Consider the following 9,001-nt stretch of genomic DNA (forward strand, 5'->3'; position numbering starts at 1 on the left):
AAACAAAAATTAGAGAACGGAACAAAAAAATTCAGTAATTTTTCCATTTGTAAAGGGGCATAACTCTAGAACGGTAAAAGTGACGCCACCAAAATTCAAACTTGATCTGTGTTTTGTGGTAATAAGCATTGTGTATAAGTTTCATAACGTTTGGTTGAGGCAAACTAAAGTTAGAGAACGGAAACCAATTTTGGGACGTACGTACGTACAGAAGGACAAGGGTGAAACTTAATGATCCCTCCGCTACGGAGGGGACATAAAAAAAAGTCTGGAAAACTGATTTGCTGGACTGACTGATGGACAGAAGGACGGACAGACAGACAGACGGACAGAGTGCAAACCTAAAGTCCCCTTCGACTTCGTCGGTAGGGGACTAATAACCGTTGTCGTATGGTATTTTGAACCCCATGGTAAATTGACCCACGGGGTCAAAATACCGCTATGGTAAATTGAAGCCCCCTATATGGAAAATTGAACCCCCCTGTTTTTTTCATTCTAGATGATTATTAGAACATTATACATTATTCTAAAGCTTATCATAGATTAAAAATCATTCATACAAGAAGGGGAGATCAATTTTCCATGATTGGTTGAAAGAAATATCTTTGCTTGGTATAAGTGCTCTAAAGTCTATACCAACAAAATTTCATTCAAAATACTTATTGAAGCATTATAACTAGACCATGTAGCTTGAAGGCTCTAATTATTTGAAATTAAAACATATATATATATATATATATATATATATATATATCATATATAAAATGACTGAATAATAGCCAACGATAAATCTTACGGGGCGATGGATCATATAAATATGATACAGTACACTACAAAATATAATATATAACCAGTCTAAAAGGGTGCAACATCACCAAAAAATGACAATAATCGAACAAATGTAACTATAAATATTTCGGATAACAGATATCCTTCATCAATATATATGAGCACGATGTAAAATGAATCAGATAAATCTATTCTGATTATTAAACTATAGCAATCTTGAATTCTATACAATAAAAAAAGTGAAACAGTTTCACCCGAACATCATATGTAGAGACGCTAATAAATGTTTTAAATTTCCAAAAAACAACTCAAAGACATGCCTAAAATGAAAATAGTAATTATAGATATGAACTGGCACAACTTTAAAATTCCAAAATGACGTCAGTTAAGATGTTACAACAACTGCGTGTAAATACATTCCCAAAAGAACAGCACTGATCGATATAAGCTGGTAAAATATGACAAACAGAGGCTGCGTATTTATCATTCCAAATAAATAGCAGTTTTATAATGAAAAGAAAAAATAATAGTAAATTTGGGCTAAGGTTAAAAATTGGACGTGGATGCGTACTTGTATATCCCTACCAAATGAAAAGAACCCTGGTATTTAAACTAGTAAAATTCCAAAAATTCCAAAAGAATCCTTAAAACTGTAAGAGTCAAGTAAGGAAGCCGGAGTAACTGGAAACAAATGATGTCAGGAAAATGAGTGATGGTAGGGAAAGTGAGTGACTCATTCTATGTTTTTTCGTTTATGCCCTCTGGGGAAACTGTCCTTAGCTTTCTTATCCAAAACCTTCCCCGAGCAAGTCTTTCGGCCCTTGACCAACCCTCGTTGTGGTCTATGATTGTGATTGTAAGGTTTTTGAGATCAGCTATGGCGTGCCCAGGTGATCTCAAATGACGACTTACGGGGAGGTCGGGCTTGCAGGTGTAGTCACTTCGATGACCATTCATGCGTTTGTTGAAAGGCTGTTCTGTCTCGCCAATATACTGCATGCCACATCGACACTGAAGAAGGTATACAACATTCTGTGTTTTGCAAGTTACATTACAAAATATAGTGTACACAGACCCAGTGGAGTGGCAAGTAAATGTTTGAGTATTCAGTATTTGTTGGCAAGTCAGACATCGTCTGTTACCACACGACTTGCACCATCCTGCAGTTGAACAGCTTTTATTAGAGGAGACGTCAGCTCTCACAAATAAGTCTTTCAGACTTGCTGGTCTCCGAAAAGCTAAGACAGGAGGATTGGGAAAGATCTTGGATAATTTTGGGTGATTGGCAATAGTTTGCCAATTGGCACGGATCAAACGTGTAAGGTTAGTGAAGGCGGGATTGTATGTTAAAACAAACGGAACTATTTAAAACATTTACTTGCCACTCCACTGGGTCTGTGTACACTATATTTTGTAATGTAACTTGCAAAACACAGAATGTTGTATACCTTCTTCAGTGTCGATGTGGCATGCAGTATATTGGCGAGACAGAACAGCCTTTCAACAAACGCATGAATGGTCATCGAAGTGACTACACCTGCAAGCCCGACCTCCCCGTAAGTCGTCATTTGAGATCACCTGGGCACGCCAAAGCTGATCTCAAAAACCTTACAATCACAATCATAGACCACAACGAGGGTTGGTCAAGGGCCGAAAGACTTGCCCGGGAAAGGTTTTGGATAAGAAAGCTAAGGACAGTTTCCCCAGAGGGCATAAACGAAAAAACATAGAATGAGTCACTCACTTTCCCTACCATCACTCATTTTCCTGACATCATTTGTTTCCAGTTACTCCGGCTTCCTTACTTGACTCTTACAGTTTTAAGGATTCTTTTGGAATTTTTGGAATTTTACTAGTTTAAATACCAGGGTTCTTTTCATTTGGTAGGGGTATATACAAGTACGCATCCACGTCCAACTTTTAACCTTAGCCCAAATTTACTATTATTTTTTCTTTTCATTATAAAACTGCTATTTATTTGGAATGATAAATACGCAGCCTCTGTTTGTCATATTTTACCAGCTTATATCGATCAGTGCTGTTCTTTTGGGAATGTATTTACACGCAGTTGTTGTAACATCTTAACTGACGTCATTTTGGAATTTTAAAGTTGTGCCAGTTCATATCTATAATTACTATTTTCATTTTAGGCACGTCTTTGAGTCGTTTTTTGGAAATTTAAAAAATTTATTAGCGTCTCTACATATGATGTTCGGGTGAAACTGTTTCACTTTTTTTATTGTATAGAATTCAAGATTGCTATAGTTTAATAATCAGAATAGATTTATCTGATTCATTTTACATCGTGCTCATATTGATGAAGGATATCTGTTATCCGAAATATTTATAGTTGCATTTGTTCGTTTATTGTCATTTTTTGGTGATGTTGTACCCTTTTAGACTGGTATATATATAGAAGTCTATAAAAAGGACCAACCAGCAAATTTACTATGTACTGGATCGTCTAGAATAGACGATACTGTGCAGATAAGGAAAAAATTATATAAGTCTAGAGATTTGCACAACGATACTAATATAAGATGGTATTATACGAAGATGTTGTTATTAAATCGTGTTGACAAATATTTCGGCTTAACAAATAGCCTTCTTCAGTGTCAGTAATTTTAACAATACTGATTATATGTATAAAAATAGCTCAGTAATACAGGTAAGTTTTGGTCTATTGATTTAATCCAAAATCCTGAACATCATAATATAAAACAAAACTCAATACTCAAATATACGTGACTGTGTATATTTACATCCCAAAATGAGTGAAAAATAAAACTTAGTATTTTTTATTGATGCCGTTTGGATGATGTTTATTTAGTTCCTTTATCCAATAGCTTCCCCGAACCTGTCGCTGGGCATCACTCCAGTGAATGTTCTGTTCAATCACTAGGATCTTCATGCGGTTAAAGTCATCAAGTTTGTGACCAGACTGTCTGAAATGCTGAGAAACTGGGAGAAGTGGTTTCTTAGAGATATCACTCCTATGGCCATTGAGGCGTTTGTGGAAAGGCTGCTTTGACTCACCAACATATTGGAGGCCACAAACCGAACATTCTAGAATGTAAATAACATTCATACTTTTGCAGTTAACATTGCAAAATATCCTATAGTTATTTTCGGTTGCCTTACTGTGAAAAGTTGATGAGCGATGCATCTGTAGGCAGCATTTGCAGCGTTTTTCATCACACGAACGACATTCTCCAGAAGTACTTCTATTATCAGACACTTCAGCACGCACCAGCAGGTTCCGCAGACTATTGGGTTGCCATGAGTGATGAAAGTATCTAAATCCTCGTCACTTTTATTCCATTTCATATCCACATCATCTATAAATCTAAACCAGGAAAGCGGTTTTTCGATGGAAGATTCAAGGAGTTGTTTTTCTAATTTGCCCATAAAAATGTTGGCATATGATGGAGCCATTTTGGTGCCCATAGCAGTTCCATTAACTTGCAGATAATGATCTCCATCAAAATATATATATATATAAACAAGTCTAAATTGAAAACAACGTTCAAACCTATGATTGCGTTGGATAAGAACCGCAATTTTTATACGTGTGCATGTAAAACAAATTTCTTGGTAGAGGGGTCTAAATACAGCACAAACAACATTTTCCAAAAGACCAAAAGTGAAAAAGTATATTTTAACAAGACGCATTTGACTAACAGGTCGAACAACTGACGTTTAAACCCTGCTGACTGCCATTGGCGATTGCCATATAAATTGATCACCAGATGTAAAAAATGGATCTTACATATTAACTTAATACCAAACAGAAAACAATAAACTTGCGGAAAAGATGGTGATGTTAGGAATCGAAACGGTATTTGGAAGGCCATATAATTTACCTCAATATACAAGTCTAAATTGAAAACAACATTCAAACCTATGATTGCATTGGATAAAAACAGCAATTTTATATGTGTGCATGCAAACCAAATTTCTTGGTAGAGGGGTCTAAATACAGCACAAACAACATTTCCAAAAGACCAAAAAGTGAAAAGTATATTTTAACAAAACGCATTTGAGTAACAGGTCGAACAACTGATGTTCTTAAACCCTGCTGACTGCCATTGGCGATTGCCAAATAAATTGATCACCAGATGTTACATGGATCTTAATTATTACTTTTAATACCAAACAGAAAACAATAAACTTGCGAAAAGATGGTAAATCGCAAACATGAGGTGCAAAAACTTTTATATGCCATATCCGGATTTCGACCTCTTCAGTGATGTTAGGAATCGAAACGGTATTTGGAAGGCCATATAATTTACCTCAATTTATGATAGACTCTTGAATTTTGAAGAGTCGAAATAGGATGAACGGATCATATAAACCCAAAGGCAAATATAATACAAGCCCAAACGAAAAAATATAAACAAGTTTAAATTGAAAACAACGTTCAAACCTATGATTGCGTTGGATAAAAACTGCAATTTTTATACGTGTGCATGCAAAACAAATTTCTTGGTAGAAGGGTCTAAAAACAGCACAAACAACATTTCCAAAAGACCAAAAAGTGAAAAGTATATTTTAACATATATATATACAGGTAGTTTTAATTTTCCATGGTAAAAAAGGGGGAGGGGTCAAATTACCATAGCTCAGTTAAATTCAAAAAGTAAAACTTTAAAAACATCTTTTCCAGCATGTTAAACACATACAGCCTACTTATTGGAGTATTATTACTATATACAAGAGTTAGAATTGCTAGAATTTTAGAAATTAAAGGCCTATGGTAGGGGGTTCAATATACCACGGCAGGGGGGTCAAAATATCATGGCAAAGTAAAATTTTCAAAATATCTTTTCCAGCAAGTTAAATACATACAAACTACTTATTGGAGTATTATTACTATGTAACAGAGTTAGAATTGCCAGATCTTTTGAAACTAAAGGTCTGTAGCAGGGGGTTCAATAAACTATGGCAAGGGGGTCAAAATACCATGGAAAAGTAAAATTTTCAAAATATCTTTTCCAAAAAGTTAAATACATACAAACTACTTATTGACGTGTTATTACTATGTAACAGAGATAGAATAGCTAGAATTTTTGAAATTGGAGGTGTAAAAGGGGGGGGGGGTTCAATATACCATGGCAGGGGGTCAAAATACCATAGCTACATGTAAATAAAATTTTCAAAACATCTTTTCCAGCAATACATACAAACTTCTTATTTGAGTATAATTACTATGTAACAGAGTTAGAATAGCTAGAATTTTGGAATTAAAGGTGTAAAAAGGGGGGGGGGGGTTCAATATACCATGGTAGGGGGGTCAAAATACCATGGCTAGATAAAATTTTCAAATCACATTTTCCAGCAATACATACAAACTACTTTTTTGAGTATAATAACTATGTAACAGAGTTAGAATAGCTAGAATTTTGAAATTAAAGGTGTAAATGGGGGGGTTTCAATATACCATGGTAGGGGGGGGGGGGGGGGTCAAAATACCATGGCTAGGTTAAATTTTCAAAACATCTTTTTAAGCAAGTAAAATACATACAAACTACTTTTTGGAGTATTATAACCATATACAAGTGTTAGAATTGCTAGAATTTTTGAAATTAAAGGTCTATAGTAGGGGATTCAATATACCATGGCAGGGGGGGGTCAAAATACCATGGCAAGGTAAAATTTTCAAAATATCTTTTCCAGCAAGTTAAATACATACAAACTACATATTGGAGTATTATTACTATATACAAGAGTTAGAATTGCCAGAACTTTTGAAACTAAAGGTCTATAGTAGGGGGTTCAATATACCATGGCAGGGGGTCAAAATACCATGGCAAAGTAAAATTTTCAAAATATTGAACCCCCCCCCCCCCTTTTTTACACCTCCAATTTCAAAATTCTAGCTACTGTTACTCCTTTACATAGTATCTATACTCCAATAAGTAGTTTGTATGTATTTTACATTTCATGAAAAGATATTTTGAAAATTTTACTTTGCCATGATATTTTGATCCCCCTACTATATAGACCTTTAAATTTAAAAATTCTAGCTTTGATAACTCTTTTACATAGTTATTATTCTCCAATAAGTAGTTGCTGTGTATTTTACTTGCTTGAAAAGATGTTTTGAAAATTTTATCTAGCCATGGTATTTTGACCCCCCTGCCATGGTATATTGAACCCCCCCCTTTTACACCTCCAATTTCAAAATTCTAGCTGTTATAACTCTTTTACATAGTTATTATTCTCCAATTAGTAGTTGGTATGTATTTTACTTGCTTGAAAAGATGTTTTGAAAATTTACTTAGCCATGGTAATTTGACCCCCCTGAACTACACCCCCCCTCCTTTCATACCTCCAATTTCAAAATTCTAGCTACTGTTACTCCTTTACATAGTAACTATACTCCAATAAGTAGTTTGTATGTATTTTACATTTCATGAAAAGATGTCTTGAAAAGTTTACTTTGCCATGGTATTTTGACCCCCCTGCCATGGTATATTGAACCCCCTACAATAGACCTTTAAATTTAAAAATTCTAGCTGTTATAACTCTTTCACATAGTAATTATACTCCAATAAGTAGTTGGTATGTATTTTACTTGCTTGAAAAGATGTTTTGAAAATTTTATTTAGCCATGGTATTTTGACCCCCCTGCCATGGTATATTGAACCCCCTACTATAGCTCCAGTTTAAAAAAAAAGTCATAGCCAACAAATTGTAAATTAGATAATCTGCAATACTATTTATCTAAAACAGGGGGGTTCAATTTTCCATGGTGGGGTTCAAAATACCATATTGGAAAAATGACCCTGGGGTCATTATACCGCATGGTATTTTGACCCCGGGTTCACTTTTCAGGGGGTTCAAAATACCATATGACACCGGTCCACATGATGATCATAATAAATAATACGGGTAAACTGGGTAGGGAGAAAATGACAGGTATTTTAAGTTCATTTTTTGAAATAACGAATAAAAATTTGTCAACCTAAAGTTTTGCATGATTTCAAAAACATTCTGTATTGGTATAGTTTTCCGATCTTTCATTTGCGTATTTAAGGCAATAGAAAGTTTGGGCTTCAAAAGTCTACATAATTATTGACTTTATACAGAAAAATCTCCGTTTTAAAACATTTAATGTTTCACAAATAATACATGGATACAAATTAAAATCATTTCTCAAAACACTTCAAAAAATGTCATTCTGATTGGTATAGTGGTATTGTCATAAAGAGTGTTGAAATGAAACATGGTATAGCAAACATCGAATTCCCTCACAAAATGTTATCACACACTATAGTGAAAGATTGTTAGTATAGATAAGATGTACTTCTTTTTAACTATATCAATTGTAAAAGCATATGAAATGTAGTATAGTAATGTTTTAATTGTGTCTGACAGGTTTATTCTGACCATGACCTCATCATCATAGTTCATTGGTCCAATTTAAGTTTTTATGGTTTGTCCATCTATCAGATACTATAAACAACCTCTCAACTATATTTGGTGTATGGTATGAACGTTAGGTGTTCATGTCTGTCTGGCAGGGTTCATCTGACCTCGATCTCATGGATTTGCCTGTTTTATCAAATATTATAAGTGATTATTGATAATGTAGTAAAACCTTCATATTACAGTATTGATTGTAAGGTACAATGTCTGTCTGGCATGGTTCATCTAACCTTGACCTCATTTTCATGGTTTTTTGGTCAGTGTTGAGTTTTCATGGTTTTGTCAGTTTATCAGATGCTGATCCATAAAATAGATTATGAGGCTTATTGATTTCCTCAACCACTTTTGCAGTGTTTTTTATGTTTTGTGACAAGTGTTCCAAGTGCAGTACTGGTTTAATTGATTATTTTTTCACTCCTCTGTTTCACTTAAGTACCTGACTTGACTGGATTAGGACATAAAATTCATTTCAATTTAAAGTAACTGTTTTATGATTTGTATCAATCTGAAAAAACAATCTGGTAGTTGTTCTTGGCAAATTTATCTTGATCTTTTTCACATCATTTGTGGTCCCTGGTTGAATTTTGGGGGAGGTTGTTCTTGAGATGTGATTAAACATTGAAATAAGTTAATGTTCAAGGTTCCAGACAAACAAAAAAATCAACTATTTTATGAATGGGATAAACTGAACTTCTAGTTGTCAAGACTGTACAGCTTTTCTTAAGACTATTTTACCAGACATGATGACAACACAGAATTGTAAATTGAATATCATGGTTTT

At 34.3% G+C, this 9,001-nt stretch overlaps 1 long non-coding RNA gene across 1 annotated transcript in view; it reads left to right on the forward strand.

The window, feature by feature from the left end:
• Positions 1 to 9,001, forward strand: part of LOC127701207 (uncharacterized) — a 91,589-nt gene that overhangs the window by 75,757 nt on the left and 6,831 nt on the right. The window lies entirely within an intron of this gene.

Source organism: Mytilus californianus, unplaced genomic scaffold (assembly GCF_021869535.1).
Source record: "Mytilus californianus isolate M0D057914Y unplaced genomic scaffold, xbMytCali1.0.p SCAF_5, whole genome shotgun sequence".
Taxonomy (NCBI): Eukaryota; Metazoa; Mollusca; class Bivalvia; order Mytilida; family Mytilidae; genus Mytilus; species Mytilus californianus.